This window comes from Elgaria multicarinata, chromosome 1 (assembly GCF_023053635.1).
Source record: "Elgaria multicarinata webbii isolate HBS135686 ecotype San Diego chromosome 1, rElgMul1.1.pri, whole genome shotgun sequence".
Lineage (NCBI taxonomy): Eukaryota > Metazoa > Chordata > Lepidosauria > Squamata > Anguidae > Elgaria > Elgaria multicarinata.
The window spans coordinates 4,520,087-4,533,937 of NC_086171.1; the positions used below are offsets into that span (position 1 = coordinate 4,520,087).

General features: G+C 44.5%; 1 long non-coding RNA gene across 1 annotated transcript; it reads left to right on the forward strand.

Moving 5' to 3' along the window:
• The first annotated feature begins 5,905 nt into the window (after positions 1-5,905).
• LOC134411044 (uncharacterized) lies at positions 5,906-9,978 on the forward strand. The gene is made up of 2 exons (XR_010026337.1): positions 5,906-6,349; positions 9,583-9,978. It is a non-coding gene; the product is annotated as an uncharacterized LOC134411044 (long non-coding RNA).
• Positions 9,979-13,851: the final 3,873 nt, after the last annotated feature.

A 13,851-nucleotide genomic window follows, 5' to 3' on the forward strand; every position in this document is an offset into this window, starting at 1 on the left:
TCCTCTAGAGTATTGCATCCAGTTCTGGGCTCCACAATTCAAGAAGGACGCAGACAAGCTGGAGCGTGTTCAGAAGAGGGCAACCAGGATGATCAGAGGTCTAGAAACAAAGCCCTATGAAGAGAGACTGAAAGAACTGGGCATGTTTAGCCTGGAGAAGAGAAGATTGAGGGGAGACATGATAGCAGTCTTCAAATACTTAAAAGGTTGTCACACAGAGGAGGGCCAGGATCTCTTCTCGATCCTCCCAGAGTGCAGGACACGGAATAACGGACTCAAGTTAAAGGAAGCCAGATTCCGGCTGGACATCAGGAAAAACTTCCTGACTGTTAGAGCAGTGCGACAATGGAATCAGTTACCTAGGGAGGTTGTGGGCTCTCCCACACTAGAGGCATTCAAGAGGCAGCTGGACAACCCTCTGTCAGGGATGCTTTAGGGTGGATTCCTGCATTGAGCAGGGGGTTGGACTCGATGGCCTTGTAGGCCCCTTCCAACTCTGCTATTCTATGATTCTATGATTCTATGAAGCCCCTTCTAGCTGTGATTCTAACTTTAATGCTCTTAATTTTATAATGGAGGTCGTCCTTTCTCTCTGGATGACAGGTTGTTGTGTTTGAAAAAGACTTTATCCAATTGTGCCTACCCATTTGGTCTGAATCCTGTACTAGAACGGAAAGGAAGGCTGCCACGTATTCAAAGCTTGACAAAAGTTTGGAATCCAACTTCTATCTTTTTGAACGTGGCCTTTGCTTTTGAAATTCAGCTTTGAGGACTGCCCCTAAAAGAAACCCACAGAAAACACTTCAGTTTCATTCAAACTTCTTTGTGCACACCTCACCTTACCTCATCTTTTAATGGCTGCTTGAGGCTGAATAACTTCATTCAATACGAAGATGGAATTACTAGCGATCGGTGGATCTTCATCTGGAAAAATGGTGGACAGGCATATTGTGGCAGGGTCCCACTCACTCCAAAGAAGACAGGCTTACGGTTTGGGAGTGCCCCTGAAACTGGGTTTTTTCGATTTCCAGGCGGAACCTGTGGCTAGATTTCCCACCCTCCCGCCCCGGTCCCTCCGGCTTTGATGTCTTAATCTTGAGAAGTGCCCCACTCATTTTCAGTTATTTTGTCATGAGGGCTAGAAACATGTTTTTTTTAAAAAAGGAAAAAGAGTTCAATGGACTTGTTTAAAGTTACTGGATTCTGTGCTCCAGTAAACCACCCAGAGAGCTTCGGCTATGGGGCGGTATATAAAATGTAATAAATCAGTGGTTCCCAATTAGCTAAGTACTGCGGACCCCTTGTTTTTCAAATGCCAAGCCATGGACACCCTACTTTTGAAAAAATTGTTATCTCTATGGTAGTTACCTGTGCGAAGCAATTTTTTGGAGAAAATAAGGGGTAGCCCCTAATAAGCAAAGGATTTTAGGTATACTAAAAAACAGACCATAAAATTTGTGATATTTGTGATATTACCACACAAAAATGACAATGATTTAATTAGGAATATAAAGTTGAATTTAATTTTGCTAACGTCTAGTTTACAACTGAACAAATTATGACTTCTAGCAGCTACTAAACCTAAATGCGATGGGAGAAATCATGCCTCTTTTTGTCCCGAACAATCCCTTCCACATCCAGTTCAATATTTCCTACTTTTAATCTCAAATCTGGATCAACATCGAGCAGATTTCTATGCTTGTTCTTCATATAACAAAATGTCGAAAACATTTGTTCACAAAGATATGTGGAACAAAAGGGAACTAGATGTTTCAAAGCTTTTTCACCTAACTTCTTATAATCGGGAAAAACCTTCACCCAGAATTGGTCCAGTCTTTGAAAAATGATTTCAATGAACCATCACAAGTCACGTCAACAAATGCATCTTGCTCTTCCGCAGATAAGAGTTGTTAGTTGTACATCACATTCAAAAGGATTCCTTCTCCATGAGTTTTCAGGATTAGGTGCAGGGAAGTAATCTCTGAAGCTAGTCGCTAAATCACGTAGGTGCTCAGGGATGTTATATTTTACTTCTGGTAGGAATTCGTCGTCAGTGGACTCCAGAAATGAATGGTGAATATGTGAATGGTGCCATGGACCCCCTGGGTGGGTTACGCGGACCCCCAATTGGGAACCACTGTAATAAATAAATAAATATGACTGGCCACGTATGTTCTTAACTGAAGTTCCCAAACCGTGAGAACGGACTGCTGAATGTTGATAACCAATGGCTTTAACAGCCCCTCCACACGCTGATGAAACTGAGTAGAGAGGTTAAACATTCACTTCACCTAATTGCACAAAGTCACTTTGCTGTCTCTAACCCCCAGCCCCTAAGATGAAGTTCTTGTTTCTTGCAATGGCGTGGTGGAGAAGGCAGGCAGGAGGGGAACTTCCAATTGCGTCACGGGGTTGCCTCACAGGTATGCATGCGTGCCTAAAATGCACAGGGGAGGCCCATGATGCAGCAACCTTGATGAAGCTAAGCAAATCTAGGCTTGGTCAGTATCTACAGGAGACAGTCTGGAAACTAGCAAGTTGGGTGGAATCTATGGCTCTCTGGAGGTTGATGAACTCCTTGTCCAGGCTGGTTAGGACTAATGGGATTTGGAGTCCCAACAACATCTGGAGGGACTTAAATGTTCCCCTGCCCGGATATATGTTTCAAATTCATTGGGGCAAATGGAAACTATGAACATTCCACAAGAAAGAAATACATTTTCACTGCTGTGGATCCTACAGGGTCAGCTACGAAATTTTGCCGTATGTATCCAAAGGGGACAAAGGCACTTTTGGTGTTGCATAATGGGTGAAGTTTATTTGTGCCTAATTTGAGCATCCTTCTAGATGTCTTGGAGTTCAATAGCAATCAGCCCCAACCAGCATGGCCAATGGTCAGAGATGATGGGAGTTGTAGTCCAAAGCGTTTGGAGGGTGCACCAGCTTGGAGAAGGCGGTAGCAGCAATCTGAACTTTGGCTGTTGGGTGTTATAGAAATGTAATGAATAAGTAAAATAAATAAACCCCTAAAATGATGAATAGTGTATTAATCATAAAACACTATTAGAGAGATTGTTACAAATGAAGAGGCTCTGATGGTCAATGCTGGGGTGAAAGAGACCCTCATAAGTGTAAAAGAAACACTCGTAGTATAAATAAATTCTCAGAAGTGTTAGCAGGCGATAAAGGAAAATATCGCCTGGAGAAGAGAAGATTGAGGGGAGACATGAGAGCACTCTTCAAATACTTAAAAGGTTGTCACACAGAGGAGGGCCAGGATCTCTTCTCGATCCTCCCAGAGTGCAGGACACGGAATAACAGGCTCAAGTTAAAGGAAGCCAGATTCCGGCTGGACATCAGGAAAAACTTTCTCACTGTTAGAGCAGTACGACAATGGAATCGGCTACCTAGGGAGGTTGTGGGCTCTCCCACACTAGAGGCCTTCAAGAGGCAGCTGGACAACCACCTGTCAGGGATGCTTTAGGGTGGATTCCTGCATTGAGCGGGGGGTTGGACTAGATGGCCTTGTAGGCCCCTTCCAACTCTGCTATTCTATGATTCTATGATCATAAGTGCAACAGCTGGCAAGTGATCTTGTTTGTTCTTTTCCGCCTGCAATTTGATGGACAGTTCTTGTGGCACGTTCAGATAGACTTTCCTGAGTGAGTTACCCTGCCTCAAATATTCATGATTCCTAAAGCTTATTTGACAAGCCTGGAGCCCCATTTATTTATTCATTGCATTTTTATACCGCCTGAAGCTCTCTGGGCGGTTCACAAAAATTAAAACCATTCAAAGTCTAAAACAAACAGTATAAAAACATGATATAAAATACAATATAAAAGAACAACCAGGATAAAATCAGCAGCAGTGCAGAAATACAAATTTAAAATACAAATTTAAAACAGCCGAGTTAAAATTAATTTATAGACTGCTAAAATGCTGGGAGAATAAAAAGGTCTTCACCTGGCATCTAAAGGCATATAATGTAGGTGGCAAGCGAACCTCCTTAGGGAGCTCATTCCACAGCCAGGGTGCCACAGCAGAGAAGGCCCTGCTCCTGGTAGCCACCTGCCTCACTTCCTTTGGCAGGGGCTCGCAGAGAAGGACCCCTAAGGATGACCTTAGGGTCCGGGCAGGTCCATATGGGAGGAGGTGTTCCTTCAGATAGCCTGGCCCCAAGCTATTTAAAGTTTAGGGCGTTAAATGTTAATACCTTCAGAGTGAGGGCTTTAGATGTTAATAACTCCAGAGTGAATAGAAGATGGGCCAAGTAACAAAATGTGTTGATTTCAAGAGGTGGCAACCCTAGTCAGGAGTAGCAGAAATGCAATTGCTAACTAGATTTTGTAAAACCCACAGTCTGGCAATACTTTTGAACCAACCAAAATGTCACAAAAGCAAGGTATACGTGGGAGAGGAAAAAAGCATAATGTTAAAATCCCAAAGCCGGCATTTAGTCTTCAGGTTGGAGGAGGATAAATTAAGACCGGTTGCAATCTTATATTCACTTTCCTGGGAGTAAGATCCATTCAACTCGAGATTTACTTCTGAGTAAAAGTTTATAGAACTGCATCAATTGGATTAAGCTCGGCTTGCTAGGTGCTTTATAGACATTTCAGTTGTCATGGAATAAGAGGAGAAGTCCTCTTATGGATCAGTAGCTGGTTAAAGAACAGAAAGCAAAGAGTAGGGATAAATGTCAATTCTCCCGATGAAGTAAATAGTGGGGTCCGACAGGGATAGGTATTGGGACCAATTCTTTTCAACTTGTTCATAAATGATCTGCAGTTAGGAGTGAGCAGTGAAGTGACCAAGTTTGCTGACGACACCAAATTATTTAAGGTTGTTAAAATATGAAGGGATTGTAAAGAGCTCCAAAGGGATCTCTCCAAGCTGGGAGAATGGGTGTCCAAATGGCAGATGCGGTTGAACGTCAGCAAGAGTAAGGTGAAAAATCCCAACCAAGAATAGCCTGATGGGATCTGAGACGGCAAGTAAAATTACCAAGGGGCAGGAGCATCTTTCCTGTGAGGGAAGGTTACAAGATCTGGAATTGTTTAGCTTGGGGAAAAAGGCTAAGGGGAGACATGAAAGAGGTGTACAAAATAATGCATGGTGTGGAGAATGCGGAGAGGGAGACATTTTCCTCCCTCTTTCATAATCCTAGAACCCAATGGGGTCATATCCCATAAAGTGAGAGATTCAGGACAGATAAATGGAAGGACTTCTTCACACAGCGCAGAGTTAAACTATGGAATTCACTGTCACAAGATCATAGAATCATAGAATAGCAGAGTTGGAAGGGGCCTACAAGGCCATCTAGTCCAACCCCCCGCTCAATGCAGGAATCCACCCTAAAGCATCCCTGACAGATGCTTGTCCAGCTGCCTCTGGAAGGCCTCTAGGGTGGGAGAGCCCACCACCTCCCTAGGTAACTGATTCCATTGTCGTACTGATGTAGTGATGGCCACCAACTTGGATTGGACAAACTTCTGGAGAAGAAGGCTGTCAATGGCTACTAGTCCAGATAACTATGTGGTACCTCCAGTATCTGAGACAGTAAACCTATAATCACCAGTTGCTGGGGAACATGGGTGGGAGGGTGCTGTTGCACAGTGTCCTGCTTGTAGGTCCCTGGTCAACAGCTAGTTGGCCACAGAGTGCTGGACTAGATGGATTCTTGGTCTGATCCAGCAAGGCTCCTATGTTCTTACCTAGGACATTTGTAGCAATTACACAAATAATGGCTAATTCTCCATTTTTGGAAGCATAAAAGATGTTTCCACCGAGTCTTAATCTAAACACACAGGCTTCTTGAGAGGTGAAAGGCAGGGTTAAAGAGAACAAGGGCCATTTTTTATATTAGCAAACCTGCATATTAATCTTGGGTGCCGTGCTAAATTAAAAAAGAGAGTAATTGGCAGTTATGTTGGATCGACTTTAGGTGTGTAAACAGGTCTGGGTGGGACGGACTGAGCAGCGATCATCCGTGGTGACTGTTGCAACTCATGAGACAAGCTGGTTGGGAAACTCCCGGGAAGCAGATTTCGACAAGTTGCGTGCAAAAGCCCTTTCCTGTTTCAAACGAGAAGAAAAGGTAGTCTCTGATAAGAACCCCAACCGTGCTGGAAGGGAGCTCAGAAGACCAGCTCAAGAGCACTGGTTAAGCACAGAGATCCAGGCAACCATGAAGACTCCGTGGTTGATGTTCCTGCTGTTGTTCAGCTTCATGCTCATACTGGTTACCGTATCCAGTACTGTTGTCCACCAGCCGCCGGCCACAGAAGGAGTGCCAACTTTAGAAGGGTCATCCGAGGCGGTGGGAACCCATATTGAGCATTTGGGGGTGAGTACTGGGTATGGGGCCTGGATCACATTTCTGAAGGGGTATGAGATGGATTTCAGGATCAGCCTTAGGATCACAGGAAAGAATGGGGAGAGTTCCTCTGAGCACATACAAAGTATTTCCCCCCTTGCCACTGAATAACCATGGCTGGCCCTAGAACAAACTGTGCTCTAGGCCATAAGCTTCTCTGGCATTCCCTCACCAATCTGTTCAACTTTTAAATGTTTAATTTTTAAAAAAATGCCCCTATAGCCTGATTCATAGCTTTGAGGTGTGCTTTATGGGTGTGATTTATCTCTGTTGTGTAATATAAATGTGCACACATGGATATGAAAACAGTTGTTTGCAGGAGTTTTCTTTTTCCTAAAGCTTTTAAAACTTGATGTTGTGCAGACTTCTACTGTTACTTTCTACTGTTAGTTTTACCCTACCCTGTGCCTGCTTACCCTACCCTGTACCTGTTTGCATTCTCTTCCCCTCCTTATTGTTTTACTATGATTTTATTAGATTGCAAGCCTATGCGGCAGGGTCTTGCTATTTACTGCTTTACTCTGTACAGCACCATGTACACTGATGGTGCTATATAAATAAATAATAATAATAATAATAATAATAATAATAATAATAATAATAATAATAATAATTATTGAATCGTCATCAATGTAAGTTTCCCCACAAAAAAGTACAGTTCTGGTCACCACACTTAAAAAAATGGTATCGTACAGCTGGAAAAAGTGCAAAAAAGGGCAACTCAAATGATCCGGGGGCTAGAGCATCTCCCCTAGGAGGGAAGGTTACAGTAACTGGGATTGTTCAGCCTGGAAAAGAGGATGCTAAGGGGAGACCTGATAGAGGTGTACAAAATTAGGCATGGTATGGAGAATGTGGACAGGGAGACATTTTCTCTCTCAAAATACTAGAACCCCATGGGGTCATCCCATGAAGCTGATTACAGGGAGATCCAGGACAAATAAAAGGAAGTACGTCTTCACACAGTGCATAGTTAAGTTAAGGAACTCACTACCCCAAGATGGCCACCCATTTAAATTTGTAATTTTGCATTGCTGCTGTTTTTATCTGGTTGAGCTTTTATATTGTATTTTATACTGTGGTTTTATACTGTTGTTTTATACTTTGAATGTTTTTAATTTTTGTGAACCGCCCAGAGAGCTCCGGCTATTGGGCGGTACAGAAATGCAATAAATAAATAAATAAATAAATTTGGATGGTTTTAAAAGGGGGGTTGGATGAATTCCTGGAGGTGAAGAGGCTATCCATGGCTACTAGCCCTGATGGTTGTGTGCTATCTCCAGTATTCGAGGCAATAAGCCTGTGTGCACTAGTTGCTGGGGAACATGGGTGGGAGGGTGCTGTTGCACCATGTCCTGCTTGTGGGTCCTTAGTCAACCGCTGGTTGGCCACTGTGAGAACAGAGTGCTGGACTAGATGGACCCTTGGTTTGATCTAGCATGGCCCTTCTTATGTTCTTATGAATGGGTAAAAGAACCCCAAGCTAAAATGCAATGCTAGTCACCTAAGTCAGCTGTGCAACTGAAGCTGAAATCTGTATATGATTTGTTACAGCGATTGAGTGGATATTTGCAAAGATGGACTGGGAGAGGCACCCCTGAAGTCCAGCACCTCACTTGTTGCCTGGATCACCAACTCCTAAATCTGGCCATGCAGTAACGCTCTTTCTAGAATGTACCTCTTCAGGTACAGTCACGGAAGTGTGGTCATGCTGCACCATACAAGACTCCCTATGTATCCAAAACATACAGAGCTCCAGGACTCCGAGTTAACAACATTTGAGCACTCAGCGTACATCACAATGCTCACTCCTTTTCACTCCTTTACAGATGTTTTTCTTCTTCATTAATGTAGAGTTATGAGATATTTTTCTGAACTGATCAATTTGATATTTCAGAATCGAAATTCTCGAGTCAAGCAACCAATACGAAAGTTATACGTTCTGGAAAAACATGCGCTTCATTTTTCCATTTCCTGGCAAACAACTGCTCTCATGGTGTCCCCATTTGGGTTTTAACCACCCTAAATAATTTGGTGCCATAAATCATCTGGTGCTTCACTGCTTACCCCTAACTCCTGATGGTTTAGGAACAGGTTAAAAAGCTTCTGTCTCAATACCGATCTTTGTGGGACCCCACTGGTGACACCCTCCCATGGTCTTTCTGTCCTTGAACGCCTTAACAATCCATCAGAGGAACTGTCCTCTAATCCCTTGACTGCTAAGTTGGCTCAGTAGTAGGGTGACCATATGAAAAGGAGGACAGGGCTCCCGTATCTTTAACAGTTGCATAGCAGAGGGAATTTCAGCAGGTGTCATTTGTATATATGCAGAACCTGGTGAAATTCCCCTCTTCATCACACCAGTTAAAGCTGCAGGAGCTATACTAGAGTGACCCGATTTAAAAGAGGGCAGGGCACCTGCAGCTTTAACTGTTGTGGCGAAGAGAAAGTTTATTTATTTATTTATTTATTACATTTCTATACCGCCCAATAGCCAGAGCTCTCTTGGCGGTTCACAAAAATTAAAAACATTCAAAGCATAAAACAACAGTATAAAACCATAATATAAAATACAATATAAAAGCTCAACCAGATGAAAAATTTCACCAGGTTCCCCATATATACAAATGACACCTGCTGGAATTCCCTTTTCAATACAACTGTTAAAGATACAGGAGCCCGGTCCTCCTTTTCATAGGGTCACCCTAACATAGAATGCATTGCAGTAATCCAATCTTGAGATTACTTGAGGTGTGATAGTGTTTGGGCATCCATGTGCGGGCTGGGGAGGGGTGTGGTTGCCTAGTGGTCAATGGTATCAGGAAATGGCACCCTGTTTTCACCTGTGACATGTTGGATGTAGTAAGAGGATATCATAAAGAGGAAGGTGGCCAACCACAGCAAAGCACTGGGTTTTTAGGATGGACAGCTGATTTTAATTTCAGGGTCAAGAATGGTGATTGTTATCACTGGTTTTCTGGGATAATTAGGCTCAGGATTATTTATTTATTTATTTATTTATTTATTTATTTATTTTATTTATTTATTTATTTATTTATTTATTTATTTATTACATTTTTATACCGACCAATAGCTGAAGCTCTCTGGGCGGTTCACATTGCATCACGACTCGATAATGCAATGACCCATCCCATCCCTTCCTTCTCTCCCCAACTCATGAGATGTTGTGTTTCGGATTTCAGGGTCCCAGCGTGCAACGGTCCAAAGCCTGGTGGAAGAAGTTCATAACCGAAAATGGGAAGCCCCCAAAGAAGCCCCCAGGAATGTACACGCCCCTGGGTGGTATAAACTCCACTGCGACCTCATAGACCACACATCTCCACCCGCTCTGTTGAAGTCTCTGGCAGTGATCCTGGCAAGTGTAGCAACATATATTTGGTACCTGCTGTGAATCGATGTGCATATCAGCCGGCATACGTTGAACTGCTCCCTTTCTCACTGCAGCCGGCTTCCGAGGAGGCTGCAACATCTTCTCTCCATCTGAGATGGACATCTTTTGTTTTTGTTTCCCTGTGTTGTATAGAGATCCCTCTTTTGTCTGCCCTTTTATAATAGCAATAAAGACTGTTTTCTTCTAACTTATCTATGGTGTGTGCATTTGTACGGATGTTGGTACAGTTTGGTGATCTCCAGCTACTTGACTTTGATTTATTAGTTATATCAGGGTATGTAGAACCAACATTTCTTTCTGGCACATGTAAATTTAATCAAGATTGTTGAAACCAGGGCCGAAGAGAGAGGAACCAGTACCTCATGTGATTTGGAAGCTATACTTCTATTGGGCTGCATTAATAGAAGTATAGCTTCCAAATCGCGTGAGGTACTGGTTCCTCTCTATTCGGCCCTGGTTAGGCCTCATCTAGAGTATTGCGTCCACAATTCAAGAAGGACGCAGACAAGCTGGAGCGTGTTCAGAGGAGAGCAACCAGGATGATCAGGGGTCTGGAAACAAAGCCCTATGAAGAGAGACTGAAAGAACTGGGCATGTTTAGCCTGGAGAAGAGAAGATTGAGGGGAGACATGAGAGCACTCTTCAAATACTTGAAAGGTTGTCACACAGAGGAGGGCCAGGATCTCTTCTCAATCCTCCCAGAGTGCAGGACACGGAATAACGGGCTCAAGTTACAGGAAGCCAGATTCCAGCTAGACATCAGGAAAAACTTCCTGACTGTTAGAGCAGTATGACAATGGAACCAGTTACCTAGGGAGGTTGTGGGCTCTCCCACACTAGAGGCCTTCAAGAGGCAGCTGGACAACTCTCTGTCAGGGATGCTTTAGGGTGGATTCCTGCATTGAGCAGGGGGTTGGACTCGATGGCCTTGTAGGCCCCTTCCTACTCTGCTATTCTATGATTCTATGATTCCCCAGCAAATGGTGGACCCCTGGGCTTACTGCCCCTGGTCCTAGCTCCTTCTGCCCTTCTCTATTGATACTCCTGCTCAACCTTGTCTCTGCAACATTCATGCCATGTGGAAACCCGGAGGAGCCAACGGCTGTGGTGGTTTCACCTTCCCCAATCCTGTTCCCCCTGTCTTGTTTGGCAGTTCAGGGCAGTTCCTTTCCCCTGTGAGGAATACGTTACAAACCAAAAATCGCTTCCCTAAATTTCATTCTGCTTCACTCCTCATTCTCCTTGCACACACAAGTGTCCCCCAGCGCCTGGATCCAGAGCCTAGGAGTAGTGCAGCTACTCAAAGAATCCAGGAAGCCATGCGCTGTTTCTGGCTGCTGGTGCTGGTGGTGGGTTTGATGCTGAGTGGGGTGACTGCCCTGGAAGAGGCGGTGAATCCAGGAGGTTCTACCTTGGTGGAAGGAGGAGGAGGAGGAGGAGGAGGCCCAGATGATGGAGCCAAACAGACGGTGCAGGTGAGTGTGGAGCTCAGGTGCAAATACAGAGCGTGACGGATGGCTCTAATGGTCTCTATAGATCAGGGAATACCCGCCACTTTTTCATCTGCATTCCTGGCAAATCACGTGTGGACACCAGTTGTGTGGGGCAGATGGTGCTGTAGCAACCTGTGTGAACTGAGTGCTGGACTGGATGGACCCTCCGTCTGATCCGGCATGGCTCTTCTTACGGTTTTATGTTCTCACTGTCCCTCTTTTGCCCAGTTGGAGAGATTTGGGAGAGTGGTGGAAAATAATGTCGCTCACCTTGCCATGCCGGAGTTTTCAAATTCAAATGGGAGCAGGGAGGACGGACTCCACATTTACCGGTCCGAGATTTACGGAACTCGTTGTGTAAGGACACCTGCCCGTGATTGTGTACAGTCATACCTTTAAAGCAGTCCTTCCTAACCCCCAAGCCGTCTTGGATTACAACTCTCATCAACCCTGGCCATGGATGATAGGAGTTGGGCTGGAGATGCTGGGTGTTGTAGTCCCAACACATCTGGAGGACACCAGGTTGGGGAAGGTTGATTATTAGCAGAGCAATCGAAGGGGGTGGGGCTTGGCGGGGTGTGTGTGGGAGAATCCCCGGCAGCCCAAATGCCCTGTTGGAAAGTGGGGGGCAGAAAGTGGGGGGCAGCTTCCTCCCCCTTTTTGGGAGGCCTTTTACAGACTTTTTTAAAAAACGAAAAAAGATTTTTTTGGTGAATCGCCCAGGGAGCTTTGGCTATTGGGTGGTATAAAAATGCAATAAAATAAATAAATAAATAAATAAATAAATCCTCCCTTGCAGTTCTCACAATAGGAGGGAAACGATCCGGTTCTAACAGGGTTTCCCACTTCCTTGTCTATTCTAGCTGGTAGAGAGGGCAAGGAGAAGAGGTTCTGGTGGCAGATTAGGGGAAAGACCCTTGATGGTTTCCTCAGCTCATCTAAAATGTATGTATATGGAGGGTGTGGAGAAGATAGCATCATCTATTGGAATGCTTGACCCTTGGGAGAGGTGGGGGGCATGTCGAAATGGCAGAATGAAATGTTTATAGATCAGGAAAGGAAAGAATATTTACACAATTTTCACAAAAGCCAAATCTATCGTGTGTGTGTGTGTGTGTGTGTGTGTGTGTGTGTGTGTGTCTATCTCTATAATCAGATTTATATTGTAAATATACATTGGGCGGTATAGCTATGTAACAAATAAATAAATAAATGATGATGAATAAAATTTACTGCTCTTCATCCATTAACATAGCAGAACCGTGAATATGATTATTCTAACAATAACAATATTTGATATTTAGAATTAACACCTTTAAAACAAGATTCTTCCAATTTGATTGTAATTATTGTTCTCTGCTTGCAGGTGGGGATGTTCTGTAAGGCTGAGCCTTTGGGTGTTTTGGACTACAGCTCCCATAAGCCCCATCCAGCATGGCCAATGGTCAGGGATTCCAGGAGTTGTTGTCCAGAACATCTGGAGGGCCCCCCCCCCAGCTTGGCTGCCCCATAAGTAGCTCAGAACTTTGTGCATGGAAAAGTGTGTGTGTGTATGGACTCTCCCACACTAGAGGCCTTCAAGAGGCAGCTGGACAACCCTCTGTCAGGGATGCTTTAGGGTGGATTCCTGCATTGAACAGGGGGTTGGACTCGATGGCCTTGTAGGCCCCTTCCAACTCTACTGTTCTATGATTCTATGACTCCAAAATCCCTGGTTCTCCAGGCTTTTCCACACCTTTCACATTTCCCCTGCCAAATCTGCTTTCTGCAGGTCCTCCGGGCGAGGCGTGCTGGTAAACGGAGGAAGTTCACCTGTTTTTCGATGAGCTGGAAAAATGGGAGGAGGATTACCACAATTCGCCCGGGCTGCTTCCGACTTTTTTCTGCAAAGATTTCCGGCTAGATGTTTCCAGCTTCTGCTGGCAATGGGCATACCCTGGAGTCTTCTGCAAAAGATGGGCTGGATCATCGAACTGGATGCAGGAGGATGGCATACCCAAGAGCTACGACATCATGCTGCCATGTGGCCTTCCTGCGTTGGGGAGTGACTGAGGGGGGCATTGATCAGGAATGGCCGGATCACTGCTCCCCTTACAAAACATCGTCATACGCGTCTAGCCTTCCATTGACGTCGGCCTCAATAAAGCTTTTGCAAATGGCCGTGGCCTGGTTGCGTGGAAATCTTCTTGTCTCGTCTCTGTCCTAGGCTAGGCAACCCCTAGTTTTTACTGATTCACCTGGCTTTATTCCTCTGGAACTGGTTTCCTGCTTCTGGTGCTTTAAAGCAGGGGTACATAGGGTGACCCTATGGAAAGGAGGGTAGGGCTCCCGTATCTTTAACAGTTGTACAGAAAAGAGAATTTCAGCAAGTGTCATTTGTATGCATGCAGCACCTGGTGAAATCCCCCCTTCATCACAACAGTTAAAGCTGCAGGAGCCCTGTCCTCTTTTGTATCTGGTCACTCTAATATAACTCCTGCAGCTTTAACTGTTGTGATGAAGAGGGAATTTCACCAGGTGCTGCATGCAGACAAATGACACCTGCTGAAATTCCCTTTTCAATACAA